The sequence below is a fragment of the Zonotrichia albicollis genome, chromosome 1 (assembly GCF_047830755.1).
Source record: "Zonotrichia albicollis isolate bZonAlb1 chromosome 1, bZonAlb1.hap1, whole genome shotgun sequence".
Taxonomy (NCBI): Eukaryota; Metazoa; Chordata; class Aves; order Passeriformes; family Passerellidae; genus Zonotrichia; species Zonotrichia albicollis.
Genome location: NC_133819.1, coordinates 102523749 through 102538700, shown reverse-complemented (window position 1 = coordinate 102538700; position 14952 = coordinate 102523749). Strand labels below are relative to the sequence as shown.

Genomic DNA, 14952 nt, shown 5'->3' with positions numbered 1-14952 from the left:
GGTATTCAGTAATTGCATGCACAGGGAGGTGATGATCTGTTGTTCTTTCAAAAACCTAGTAAGGATTAATGCAAACAGATCCCCTCTGTTCCAAACAGTTGGACAACAGATATCAATGCAAAACAGGAGAGACCTTGACCCACTGACTTCAGGAAGAACCAGGTGTCTTGTGCACTGTTCCAAATCTGTTTGCACTTCTGAACTCTTCAGCTGTTAACATCTCTCCACAATCATCTCACTAAACTGCTTCCATGCACATCTGTATCTGACAGGCTCAATTCTCCTGAGCACTTGAAATAACTTACAACATGCAGAGATACCATTAATAGGAATTCAGATGGTGAGGCTGATGTTTTCTTTCTTCATCAGCATCAGGCATTTTCCTGGGAAAACAACATTTTCCTGCTGTTAGGATTCTACTCACAGAAGCAGGAAAGGGAAGTAGATGAAAGCTAATAAAGCATTCAGAAAAGTAGACTGTACCTTTCTGTGGATCACTTTCCATGATCATCTCATTTATTTTCTGTTTACAAGAAAAATTCTGGAGTAAAATATCTGAAAAACAGCCACAGAAAAATCAGCTCTAATAGAGAGAAACAGCCCACAATTTAAATCCTTTTCTCTCTATTAAAGTACATTAAGGCTATTTCTGATATTTCTGGCTGTTTTGAAGGTGAAGCCACTCACATCAATTAATCTCTCCCTGATGCATTGATTTCATTTTACTTTGTCTCTTTATTGGCAAACAGGTTAAAACACATATTTACACATTAATTTCTATGATCTTTGGCTCAGGCAAAATAATCTACGTCTACAGAAAAATAAACAGCCAACAAATGTATTATAAAGCAGTTGCCAAAGGTTCAGACTCATTGCTGAATAATTTTTTCCTTTTAGTTTGGATACCAGCCCATAGCACTGAAAATTTGCACTGCAAGTATAATGAATGACCTTCATTTTATCTATTCTGTTGCAAGCACAGCAATGAAAACAAGAAAATAATGTTAGGGAAAATCAGCTTTCCATCTTACTTAAATCCATACACTGATTTTCATTGAATCACAGAAAATTTAAGTGGGGAAGGACCTCTGATCCAGCCCCCAGTCCAAATCAAGGCTATCCTCAAAGTTAGACCAGCTTTTCCAGTTCTTAGAGTCTCCAAGGATGGAAATTATGAAATCTCAGTGCAGTTTGCTTCAGTGCTTGAAGACTCTCATTATTAAAAAAAAAAAAAATCCTAATATTTATTTGGAATTTCTGTTTTGTCCATTGCCTCTTGTCCTTTTGCTGTGCACTTCCAAACAGAATATGGTCTCAACTTCCTTACAACCAGACATTAGGTAACTGAAGGCAGCAATAATATCCTCTCTTGGCCTTCCCTTTCTCAGACAGAAAAAATAGTTCTCTCAGCAGCATTTCCTACATCAAAAGCTCCAGCTCCAGCCATCCTGGTGGCCCTCTGCTGAACTCATTCCAGTGACTTAATGACTTTTTTCATCATCTATCCCTACTGTATCTTGGTACATTCCATAAACACCAACTATATAAACTATAACAACCAATAAACTAACGAGATGAATTCTAATTTCACATGTGTGGGTGAATCTGATACTAACAGCAAATGAATGACCACCAAATGGTAGCAAATTGATGTTTTGCAAAGAAAATCTCAGCTCCCTTCTTTCCTACATGTGCCAGTACACCATAGCACATCCAGTCCAGCATGTGCCTTGAGAAGACCAGACACATGCCCAGTTCTGTGGCAATGTGTCATGTAAAACGTGCTAGTGTGTAAGAAGCTCTGTTGCCTAAAGCCTAGGTAAAATTACCACTTTATTATTAAATTATAGATTTCAACAAGCAGGTGCCCCTCATTACATCATGTATCCCCAAAAATATGATGCTGTAATGAGAAAAAGTCATTCAGCAAAACTAAACCCCAGCAAGTAAGAAGCTAGAGATGGTGCTGCAGGGAGAAATACAGAGGCATTTTGATTCCACAAATGATGACCTGTGATTGCCAGGTATGTAACATTTGCCAAAACATTAAAGACCAAATTAAAAACTCATTTGAAATTGTACGTGAAACAGCTCTTCACTGATTTTGGAATGGCCTGTTAATACACCCCATCTAAATTCTGTGATTTGTATTCCTCAGATAGCACAACATATGCAGTGCTGCTAATAAAAAGCATACAGAGTTTTCTAACGTGGGCTGGCAATAGTTAAGCATTATCATTTGAACAATGGGTCAGTGCTGAGGTGACTGCAGTTCAGTTCTCTTTTGCCAGCTATGGCCTAGCAGTGACTAAAGAGAAAGCAATTCCTGTCTATTAGCAGCTTTGAGACCAGCTAGCAGAGCCAAATGGTGCAGGTAACCAATGTGGGAAATATAGTAAAGGTAAGAAGACATTTAGAAAGCTGTGACAGTAGGTTTTAGAAATAGAAAGAGTAGAGAATTTAGAGTTGTAAAGTTTGGAAGTAGGAAAGTTATAATAGTACAGTAAACAAGGACATTAAATAATAGTTTGAGTTTTTGGTTTGGCTAAGATAGACCTTAAGGCTGTAGAAAAATATACTTAGTAAGATAGTAGAAAGTTTTAAGTTTAATAATAGAGTATTGTGTAATGTAATAGAAACTATATAAGTAAACATTGTCTGAAGTAAATGTATGTGTGTTTTAGTGACTGGTTGGAATAATTATTTATAAGTTTTAGAATATATTATTAGTTAGAAAGTTTTTTAAATGTTCTGTAACAAAGAAATCTTTGGCTTTTGTTGGTAAGATGTGAGTTGTTATTTTTCAGTTGTCTCAACTATGTAATGATACTGATGTTAAAGTTTAAAGAACATTACATCACTTAATGGAATCACATGCTCCTTAAATAAACAAAAAAATACATTAAATAGTGCGAAACTTTAAATTTTACTAGTGTACTTTTGTGTAAAAAACTTATAACACTGCTTTACTAGATAAAAAAGCACATTATAGTAGAATTATGTAACACAAATTAGTTAATAAACAACTAAGAAAGTTTGTCTTTGTACTGAGAGGGGGAATTGTGGGAGACATAGTAAAGATAAGAAGACTTTCAGAAAGCTGTGAAAGCAGGCCTCAGAAACAGAAAAAGCAAAGAACTTAGAGCTGCAAATTCTGAAAGTAGAAAAGTTGCAATAGGACAGCAAACAAGGGCACGAAACAACAGTTTGAGTTTTAGGCTTGGCCAAGATAGACCTCAAGACTGCAGTAAAACATCTAGCAAGACAGTAGAATGTTTTAAGCTTAATAATAGAATATTGTGTATTGTTAATAGAAAACATGCAAGCAAGCATTGTTTGAAGCAGGTGTACATATGTTTTTAGTGATTGGCTAGAACAATTATCTATAAGCTTTAGCAATATGTTATCAGCTAGAAAGTTTTTTAAATGCTCTGTAACAAAGAAATCTTTGGCTGCCACTGGCAAGACATGAGCTGTTGCCATCTTTCAATTGTCTCAACCATGTAATGAGACTGATGCCACAATAAAGCTCAAAGAACTTATCCCAACAGTCCTGTCCTGTTTATAAGAACCTCCAACACAAACCAAGGGATAGCATACAAAAACAAAAGCATTTTTCATTTTCTCATAACTGTGGATCAAAGTTTGCCCCAAGGACTACACTAATTTTTTTCATTCACTTTTTAGGTCTGCTTTGCAATATTTTCTATTAGTGAAAGACTGAATCCATCTATGCTATTTTCATTTCTATCTAACTAGGAAAGTCATGTTGTCTTTATTAGAAATCCCAGACTCTAAAAAAAGGCTGAATTTTCATCGAAGGGCAGAAAGATATTGAAGATCTGTTTTCTTCTCTCTTTTGGACAAATTTCTCTTAAATTACTGCTGATGTTAAAAGCTCATGCTCTAAAGCCTTTGCAGAAGTGCTGTTACCTGGTACAGTGTACACAGACTCAGTGTCTTTACCACTGCTCCTGTACAGGCTGTGAGCTTGGGGTTGGAATGTCAGCCACCACTTGCAAGCACTTATTTTAATGGATAAAATGACCACAGAACTTTTCTTACATCTCTGACATGGCTCCATTACTTTTACAATTTAAAAAAGGGTAAAAAACCCAGCCCAACTGCTTCAAGCTTTTTTTTGATAAATGTCAGACTGGAAACTACACTTTGAGAATGCTGTATTTACTTCATAAATTGTAAATAGATTTCATTATAAATTGATTAGAAGGGCAAAAATTAGAGTACCATTTAAATTGCATTTTCACAAGTATTCATTAAGAAATACATGTGGTCTTGCAAACTTCATAAAAAATAATGATCTGACATGTTTTTCTTTTTTTTTCATTGGTTGAGGGTTCTCCAACAAACAGAACTATCTCCTGGAAAAGAGAAGCTCCCTTCCTCATGATTTGCCTTATTTTTAAAAAGAATCAATGTATTTAAAAGTAACAAGAGTAGAGTTTAATTCCATGGAATATGTAGAGATGGTATGACCAAGAGCACACTTGATATATCTACCTTCTCTTAATGGTGAAACTACTGAAGGAGTGATGATAGTTTCTTCAGGTGTGTTTTGTGAATATTTACCCAGAATAACACTTTTGAAGAATTTGATGCAAATTTCACAGGTCTCTGACTCAGAAAATAAATTTCATGTCTTGATTGAATGCTGGCATCTGAAACAGAACAGCAAGGCAGAAAGGTAATCTTCACTCACTTGAATCTGCCATTTATAGAGTATGCAAAAATCAAAAAGAAAACTTACAGAGACAAATTTCTTATATTTTCCAGATTTTTTTTCAAAATTGTTTTTCTTTCTAGCTCAATAAAAGAACAAATATTTACAAGCCTAGACTTCTAGAGAGAATTCTTTACATTAAAGACAAATATGTTTCTTTTTGCTGTTATAATCTAAGCCAAACAATGCTGTACTCATAAACAATTATATGATAGTCACATTTCATGAGAATTCATATCTATCTCTGCTTCAAACTTAAACCTTAAAAGAGATCTCCATTTCAAGCTACAGCTTCCTTAGTTTATCTCTGGTCTAGCTGCAATACATAGCCCATTTGCCTCATTTTACACTGAAAATTATTTTGGAAATATAGTATTTTCTGCCAAGTTAAAACCTTTTAAAAAAATTTACAGAACCCAAAGAATTGCGGTAAAAGTCCTAAATGCCAAAACTTCAAATAATAAAACAAGACAGATAAATAAGCTTTAATTACTGGAAAAAGAGAGCTTTATGCTATGCATAGAGTGCACAAAATTCTTACTGAAACTAGCAGAATTTTTTGCAGTCACATCACAAATCCTTCACATAAGATGAAAATATATACACTAATAGTCCTATGCCAAGGAAATATTCATGAAACCACATGCACTACTAGCTGTTTCACTAAGTGCTTCTATATGGTAACAATCATAAATACCAATAATTACATCAAAATAACATCAAAACAGAAAGAACTTGAAAGACCTCAACTTCCAAAATGAAGATTCAGTGCTACTTTTCCTTTACATCTTTATTTAGACATCACTATGAAGTATCTGTGACACTGCTAAGTTTCATTGGATGCCAAGTTATTAAATTTCAAATGAAAAAGCCAATAAACATTTTACAGTGGCATTAATTCAAGAGTTAAAAAATGGTTAAGTTTGGATGTGTATTCATTTTGGATCAATACTAGCATTTAAATACAGGCTAGATACAAGGTCCAATTCAATTAAATCACAGACATCTCTATCTTATTCATCAAAGTTCAGGTTTCTTCACAGCTGTTTCACTTTAGTTTATGAGGGAAATAAGGGCCTATTCCTAACTATGCAGTAGTTCTGAATCCAAAATTTCCACATGTTTGGATCCAACATTTGGGTCCTGGCCCACTTTTGCAACATGTCAGAGCAAAGCCTTAAGACATCGAGTTAAGGGGATTTTTGGATTAAAGGCAAAAAAGGCATTTTAAAATCCAATTAGCAATATTATGAATTATCTTCTCTGCACTATATATATTATTGCAGCATGTGTCCCAGGCATGACCCACTTCCTGATAAAAACATTTTTAAAAAAGGACTGGGCTACCGAAGTATCAGTGGGCATTTTGGTGATTCTGTTCTCTGTAACAGTAATATTGAGCACATACTTTAGTTATAAAATGTTTCTAATATCTCATCTAGCTCAAAAATAATGTTTTGGGGAAACTGCCAGGAATATATATCTTGGTTTTTAAATTACAGTGGTTTCAGTAATGAATCTGCTTCCTTCACACCTGGAAGTGCTCAAGGCCAGGCTGGATGGGGCATTGAGCAACTTAATCTTGCAAGTGATGTCCCTGTCCAGGACAGGAGGGTTGGAACAAGATGATCTTTAAGGTCCTTTCCAGCCCAAACCATTCTATGATTCTGTGACTCAAATCTCAGTAAGTGCTTTTGACTAATTTCTAAGAAAGACAAGTTGACAAAATGTAGAAAATTTATTTATTCATGATTTATAACATGAAACTTCCCTGCTGGTATTTACTAACGGGTTATTCAATTTGATGATTAAAGTATGACCTCATACTAAAGTGAACATGAGAATACATAGCTACAATATGACATAACACTGTGACTCAGTCCAAGCCAGCCTGCAGGACGATGCAATTGTGATGGCAGAACACCTCTGGTGAAAGTTTATTAAGACCTTCATTATGAATTTTTTTTTAAAAGACAGAGAGACATTTTATGTCAGTCTGTTTTAAAAGTCATGAAACTTTAAGCATTTATCATGAATGCTTGAGTTAGCAGTGGTGCTTCACTCAACTACTGACATTCCATGAACTAACTCTTCTCTGTCTCACTGTCAGATGTAAATGGTCTGCCAGTGTGACTGTAAAGCTGTGATCAAAAGCACAGTGAAGAGTTGTCCTTGGGCCTAAGGAGCACTGCAATCCTGCCCTCTGGAATCTAAGTGTCATTGCATTTCACTATCTGTATGGCATCTTTTCAGATCTAGTGTCTTGAGGTATGCTGGATGATGAATGTTCTCTACTGCATATTTCACTATTTTCCAACTTTTCAAGCATATATGCAAGCTTTTTCAGAAGAACTTATTACCTACTTCCTTACTCTTTCCAAAATAATGCCCTTGTGCTTTTGTGCACCCATAAAATAAAGCCTTCTTGCTAAATACTTTATTCCAAGTAAAATACACAGTTGTCTCCCAGACAGTCTTTGAAATTTTGTAAATTCAGTACAGTTTAACCAGTGATTTGAATTTCCTAATTTTTGCATATTTTACTGCAAATACAAAGATATTAAATGTAACTGCACTCTGGAGTATAAGGGGTTTTTTTATATTTTATTGTCTACATCCATACAGAGGAGCTAATATAAAAATTGGAAATGTGACATAATGGAATTAAAGTGTAGTCAAGCTAAGTGATATTTGATGTTTCTGTAAAGTGAAAAGCAAATTTAATTGAAATTAGCTCTTAACTGAGAATTACAGGTCAGCTCCAAATAGTGACTAAAAATGAAAATGAATTCTGGCACCTCAGTGTCTGCTAGCAAATGCAACATGTTATACACTCTGGCCTGGCAAAGGAAAGCAAAATCCTAGAAGTTCCTGAGTGCATCCCAAGGGTATGCATGAGTATTTTTAAGGAAAAATTAATATCCATTCCAATGGGTTCATGTAAGTGTAAGAGATCATGTCAGCATTTACAGAGTATCATAAACAACTATGTTGTCAAATAGAAAATTTCTTTATGCAAGTCTCTGCTCCATATTGGTTTGTCTCTATAGAAATAAGAATAAACTAAAAGGAAGTCAGACATATTTTGATTAATGAAACTTCCTTTTGAAATTTTGAAGCTTTCCAAAAGAAGCTTTAGTAAAACCATAACAAAATTCTCTACGTTAAGTGATGTCATCCTGATGTTTTCTGACTTTCTCAAACACCAGAATGTTCTTTGAACTGTACTGCAAGAGCTTGGAATGCTTTTCAGACAGAAGTACCACCAAAGAATTCACATGGAAAGCAATTTCTGTTTTACTTCACTGTTCTCTGCATGATTATTAGCTGAAAATAAATTTTAAAATATTTCTAATTTGTCTCAAAGGAAATGATGGAGTTTTAGGAGTACTGCTAATTTCTTTAATCATTGCCCAAGGCTAACATTAATTTAGAAGTTAACTTCTTCCAAAAAGATTATTCTTTCTTCAAAAACTATTCTTCATCAGGAGAGCTTCCAAGTATCAATGAAAAAAATATGTGTTTATTTACAGTGATCAAAACCTAGCATCATTTACTTTGGAGTAATTTTAGCAGAAGCAGCAAAAACCTTTTCCAGTATTTTTTTTTCCCCATTAAGTAAAATATGTTCTCTGTTTCATTTTACCATCTCAAAGGCCATGTTAATATAAATGCATATCCTAGAGTGAAAATAAATGGGTGGGAAAAAGTAGTAATTAATTACTCTCTGAGTAATTAATTTAAATCAGGTAGGAGAGGGTTTGTTTTCCCCTAGTAGTTAGGAAATAAACCTCATGTTGTGGCAAGTAACTAATATGCCACAGGAGCTGCAGATTTTTTAAGTGTGCAAATAAATTTTATCTAGATTAAGGTTTTGTGCAAAAAATGTTTGCCTCTGTTGTGGCTGATTGAGTCATGTGTCAAAATCATACACAATTACATTTAAGTGATCCAATGAAGGTGACATCATTTTATTGCTTCAAAAGTATAAGCATAAATGCACAAAACTTTGTGTATCTCACTTAGTTGTAGTGTTGTATTCATTAATATCAACCCACCTTGGTAACAAGATGTAGCAATGGCTGACTGAAAGAAACAATGAACACGTTATTCATAATTTTATAACATTGAGTGTGCTATCCTAAAGATATTTATATGCATAAAACTAGGGAAAAAAAGAAAAAGTTGATGAGCATTACCAAAAAAGCAGACTTGTTTTAACATTATTTGATTTTCAGAATGTGGTTTATCTATTTACATTTTTAATAAATTCACATATGTGTATTAGAATTCAGTTTATTCACTTTTTTTTTGTCTAGTAGATCCAAAGGACCAATTCTATAGGGAAAAAAGAGGCTTTCATGCAACTTTCTAGCAGTACAATATCATTCTTAGAAAATAGCAGTTCCTGCATCAAACTGTACAGTAATTTCTAATTTAATATAAGGCTCTCTTGTAGTAGAACAATCACATCTCTTATGCTATTACACTTTCAGAACAATCATGCTAAATACAACTCATAGACTGTATTGTTTATTTTGTGTTGTACTGATCTTCTGTGTAGGGAGGGGTTACAGATGCTGTTAATATCTGAGGAGTTTAATAGAGTAAGGCTGCAAGTTAGAAAGAGTGAACTTCACAAGAAACGGTAAAATTTAAAATTCCCTGAGCTCAAGGGTGACTGACTTAGCCAGCCACCAGGTGTAGGACATGCTAAATCTCTGTTTCCAGGCTTCCACACTGTAAGACTACACCTTCCTTTGGTTAGGGCAGGCTACACACCAAAGACCACACATGGGTACATTCAGGAGGGCATTTAAAATTGAAGGCCTCAATCACAACCCAAATCCTATTCTGCAGAGTTTGTTGTAGCTTCTGATTTTGCAAGAAACATTACAGACACCAACCATACTTACTAAAGTCAATAAATAAATAAAAACCCACTGTTGACTTCATAGCAGTGGTGATAGATTTATCTCAGGATTTTAATCAGACCTCAGGAAGGCAATTTTTAGCTGTGGCTTTGAGTGCTGACTATCTGAAGACAGCAGCTGAATTCCTCAGTCAAGAGGCCTCTTTGCAAGAAGTTGCCACAGCTCTTCAGGGTTTGGCATCCCAAGGAAGTGGCAGTAGCTGATGAGCAGTCCTGAGTCTGATGTCTGACCTCCAGGGAGACTCTTAATGACCAGCAGCCCCTGTGCTCAGCACAAGTCTGCTCTGCATCACCTTTAAGAGGCACATAAAACCCTATCTTTGCTTGTTATGCTTGAAGGTCAAGGGAAATAATTGTGCCCCTCCACTCTGGTGAGCCCCACTTGGGGTGCTGTGTCCTGCTCAGGGACCCCCAGAACAGGAAAGACTTGGATCTGTTGTAATGACTCCAAAGGAGGGCCACAGAAGCAGTCAGAGGGAGGGAGCATCTCTCCAGTGAAGAGGATTGAAAGTTTTGGGATTGTTCAGCCCAGAGAAGAAAAGGCTCCAGGGAGAATTTAATTGCCAATTGCCCCTTCCAGTATTTGAAGGGGGCTTATAAGAAAGATGAGGACAAATTTTGAACTGGGTCTGTTGCAACAGGACAGGGGGCAGTGGTTGTTTAAAACCATTCAGGAAGGTCAGTTCAGAGGAGATGTAAGGAACAAGTTTTTATGATTATGGTAGTGAAGCACTGGAACAGAGAAGCTGTGGGTGCCCTATCCCTGGAAGTGTTCAAGGTCAGGCTGGAGGGGGCTCTGAGAAACCTGGTCTAGTAGAAAGTGTCCTTGGCCATGGCAGAGGGGCTGGACTAGATGACCTTTAAAAGTCCCTTCCAGCTGAAAACATTCTACTATTTTATGATTCCCTGCCTACCTTTGGCAGCCTGTGTTACCCTCTGTAAGCCAGATACTCACCCATACTTAGTCTGAATCCTACTGAGCAAGGGTCACATTTGCTTCATGTTGTCTATCTCTCCCCTTCAAGAAACTGTCTTCATGCAATGCATTTTCTTTTACAATAATTTCTATGAGTTTGCGACAGAGAAAATGAGACTGCAGAAGCTTGCCTGGAATTCAGCTTGGAAGATGATGAAAGAAAGGGAAAATTCCATCTGCTTCAGTACCAAGATTACAGGCAATTTTTCCAAAAGATTTTTATTTTGTTTTGTCTCTGGATAGATGATGTTGAAATACTTCAAAAATTTAGTTATATCAAGGAACTAAAATGTTTCAGCTTAGGCCAGTTCAATTTAAAATTACACTGATGAGAGGAAACATCCAAATTATCATATTAAACCTTTATAGCTTGTGAAAATTGAATTTTTCAGTGAAATGTTTACTAGTCATATATTTCATGAGACCATTTACATTAAGACATATTTTACAGGATCCTAGGAGAATGCATCCGGGAAAAACTCCTCAAGAAAACATCTTGGGTTGGGAAAGGATAAACAATTGACAGGATCACAATAAAAACTCTTCGCAATCATAATGAAACAGTCTTTCCATTGACTTGTCATAATCAATTTTTTGTCAGCTCCCACTAAGACAGGTTGTACCTTATGCAAGGTATCTGTTCTAGGGGTGGGAAAGGCAATCAGGAGGGCAGAAGGAAAGGAAAGGGAGGAGTTCAACTGCTCCCTGTTTAGAAAGGATTAAGGCGATGTTTTTACAGACATTCAGATCGACTAGGTATTAAAAAAGGTAATTATAAATATCTTCACCCTCCTCTAGATTGTAGTGTGTCCGGTTTATCTTCTCCCGAAAGGTTTTGTGGTGGTCTCTGTCTGCTCAGGGACGCCAAGTGTCCGGTTTATCTCGGCTGTTTGAGGGGCCTGAAAGGCCCGGGGTGGCCTTGGGGCACCACGCGTGTCGAAGGACGAGAAGAGGCTTCAGTTCTTCTTTCTGGTTTTATGTTTATTAATTGTTTATCTAAAAGATGTTCTTTCAGCCCAACAGAGATCCGCTCAGCAGTCAGCCATGGGCACACTCTGTGTCCCACGGACCGCCACGTATCTTTATACCCCTAGTTACGTATACAATATTTATCATTTTTCCCCAATACCATCTATTGTTATAACTCGGTGTACTCTTAGTAATAACCAATAGAAAGGTGCCACCGTGGCCAAAGAAGATGGAGGAGAGGAGGAAGAAGGAGGAGGACAGGACACACCCCAATTCCTCCATCTTACTCCTCTAAACCCCCCTGTACATAAATCCTAAACCTTGTGTCTCACTCTCTAATTAACTAATCCCTTCACCACTCACCCGGTGAAGCCCTCATCCTTGTCGTCTCCTGTGTAGGGATAAAGTCCAGCTACCAGACACTTCTGGCAACATTCCAGGACTCCCGAGACCCCCAAAGTGGTCTCGGAGGCTCAGAATCTCAGGGCTGAGATTTTGAGATCCGACAGTAGTGAATATATTTTCACAAAAGATAGGACAAACTCCCTTTCCTACTATGTATTTGGAAAACAAACAAACAAAACCATCACAAAATAAAAAGGGGGCAAAGAAATATACTGTCACGAAGTGGAACTTTAAATTTCTTATAGCTCTTTTACTCGATATGCTACTTTCATATAGCCTTCCCCAGAGACATGAATTTTTTTCTGTAAAATAGATTGTCTTGACTTTTCATCCTCACTAGTTTTCTGTAATACAGGAAAAGAAAAGAAAACATGTTCTTATTGCAGCATTGTTAGTTTTATCCATCTGGAAAGCATAGGTTTTCCTCTGTGGCATCCCAATGACCATAAGAACGGAAACATAATGACAAAGTTAGGTGGTTTAATAAGCTCCTAAAGTCATTTAATTAAGGAAAACCTACTGAACTTTTAAGCATGTGTTAGCATGTGAGATAACATACAAAGAAAAGATCCCTGTGCTTGCATCCTGATTTAAGACCTTGAGAACTTGGCCCTATGTTCAGTGGACACAGGTTCCATGACCAGAGGAAAAGCATTCTCTGCCCTTTACAATACGAAACATGCAAGGTCGTACCTCATAATTTAGTTCACTACTGGATAAGTGAACTAGCTAAAAGCACTGAATGCTTTTAGAGTTTGACCATGGAGACTAAAAATCCATACCATGTTGGGTAAACTGAGTAAATGAGTCATCTAAGCCATTGAACACAAAATTTTTTTATAAACAAAAGATTTCAAAATATGGAAGTATTAAGAGTTCATAGAGGGCTGGAAAAATAGATCATAACAACTGAAAAATAAGAAAACAAAATTCCCCTGATAGAAAGAACACAAAATCTACAGAGGAGCTCAAGATCCCTTAGCCATTCATTTATATCAGAATTGCTGGAAGAGGTGGAGCAATATGAAATTGATTTTTTAAATCAGCCATCAATGGATATTGCATATCTACACTAGCTACATATGCAACCTGTGAAATCAATCTGTGTGAACTATTAAGATAAAGTTACTCATTTGAAGGGCAAATCTAATACTAAGTGTACAGCATTTTGATATTCCATTAAATCTGAGCATACATTATGCTTCAAAAATGAACATCTGCCTCCCAGTAATCAATTAAGAGTGTGAAAAACATTTCTAAGAATCATTGTCTTATAATAACAGAGGCAGTGTTGAAACAAAATGCATTTAAGCTGAAAAAGGGAAGAAAGGATTCGTTTGAAAGACCAGAGAAGCTGAACTTACTATAATGACAGGTATAGGATCTAACTTTTAAAACATCTACCAGTTAGACTAATTGGACATTTGCCTGTCTGGAGTCAAGGCTGGGGACTTTCAAGGGATGCAGTAATGTGAATTGCAGAATGACAACACCAGATACACGGGCAGCAGAGCTTGGGCTGCACACAAATATAGCAGGACAAACCCACCTCTTGCACTGACTTCCAAAAAGCACTTGGCTTACATGGCTGTGGAGTGTTATGGGAAAGGTTTGCCTGCTTGTCAGCTCTGCTACAAAACATTATTTATTGCACTTCCTGGATTGACTGCATCCCAGGGTCTTCATCTCCTCTTGTCTGCTGACTGTCCACAGGACTAAGCACAGTCACCAGTGCTGTGGGATTGCCCCTTCTTGGTGAGATCCCTGCATCTGGGTTGTCCTTTGCTATGAGCTCATCCTTCCCTGTGGAACAATCTGACCTTACTGCTCCCCAGCAATTAGAATTACGCCAAAAGCACTCTTAAATGAAATATCTCTCTGAAGGGTCAAACCCTAGAGAAGAAAAACCTTCTTGTGTTGCCAATTCAAGAGGAAATGAAGTTGTGCATTTAATATGCAGGCAAGAGAATGGCTGTGGCACCTCCAGATACTCCAGACTTAGTAAAAAAAATCAATTCAGACTGAAAGTGGGCAAATTAATACTGTGGAATACAGTGGCTGTACTGTATAATCTGTATAAACACTCAATGTCTCTCTCTACATTTCAGCAAAGATTTAATACAGGAGTCTGTGGTGAGCTGACATAATACTGAGATTTCATTTTATTTTTAAAATACCCCACAGATCATTTATTAATACATGAAGGATTATAAATATTTAAAACAGGTCTGTAATTGTCAAAAATCAATGCACAAAATATATTAGCTGATTTTTGCACTTACACTGTTTATTTGCTTACTCAGGAATTTAGAAAAGTCTAATTCACAATGGATTGCATCAGTAATGTTTTTCTAACATAAACATATTTTGTAAACGAAATTATCTGTTAGTAACATAAATCTAGACAGTTAGTTATACCATGACTTCTCTCTTGCCTTCAAAAACAAACCCTAATCTCACCACTGTCTAATCCTAGAATTTTTTGGCTCAGGAAAAATTTCTCATAAAAGTAAATAGCAACAGCAAATTAAATCCAGCAGAAATTTTATGTGAATAAGGACATTGTGAAACTTATAGATGAAATTTTTCTTGTCATCACACAGAGGAAAGGATAAGAAATTCCCTTCTCTCCTTCATGACTCTTTCAAAAGCTGATGCCAGAGCAAGCTATGAACAATAATCTACACAATCTGGAAAAAAAACTGTACACTTCAAAGGATGCTTGGTTTCTTTTTTCCACACATCATGACTTGTTTTACAAAACTCGGGAATCATCTTAAGTTTCCTTGTGTGTTACATACAATAATATAACTACATTCGGAGTTATGTATGTGTCTATTTTATACAGAGACCTTCTGACATTCATTAACTGTGTTCCTAGGGGATGCACACCCAGGAGAGTGTGTGAAGGGAAAGCAGAGAAACAAG

General features: G+C 36.4%; 1 long non-coding RNA gene across 1 annotated transcript in view; it reads right to left on the bottom strand.

Annotated features, from left to right (window-relative positions):
* Positions 1-4421: 4421 nt before the first annotated feature.
* LOC141725358 (uncharacterized) overlaps positions 4422-14952 on the bottom strand; it is a 108689-nt gene continuing 98158 nt past the window's right edge. Inside the window, exon 3 of the long non-coding RNA XR_012577228.1 lies at positions 4422-4679. This is a non-coding gene — a long non-coding RNA (uncharacterized LOC141725358). The remainder of the gene's footprint in view (positions 4680-14952) is intronic.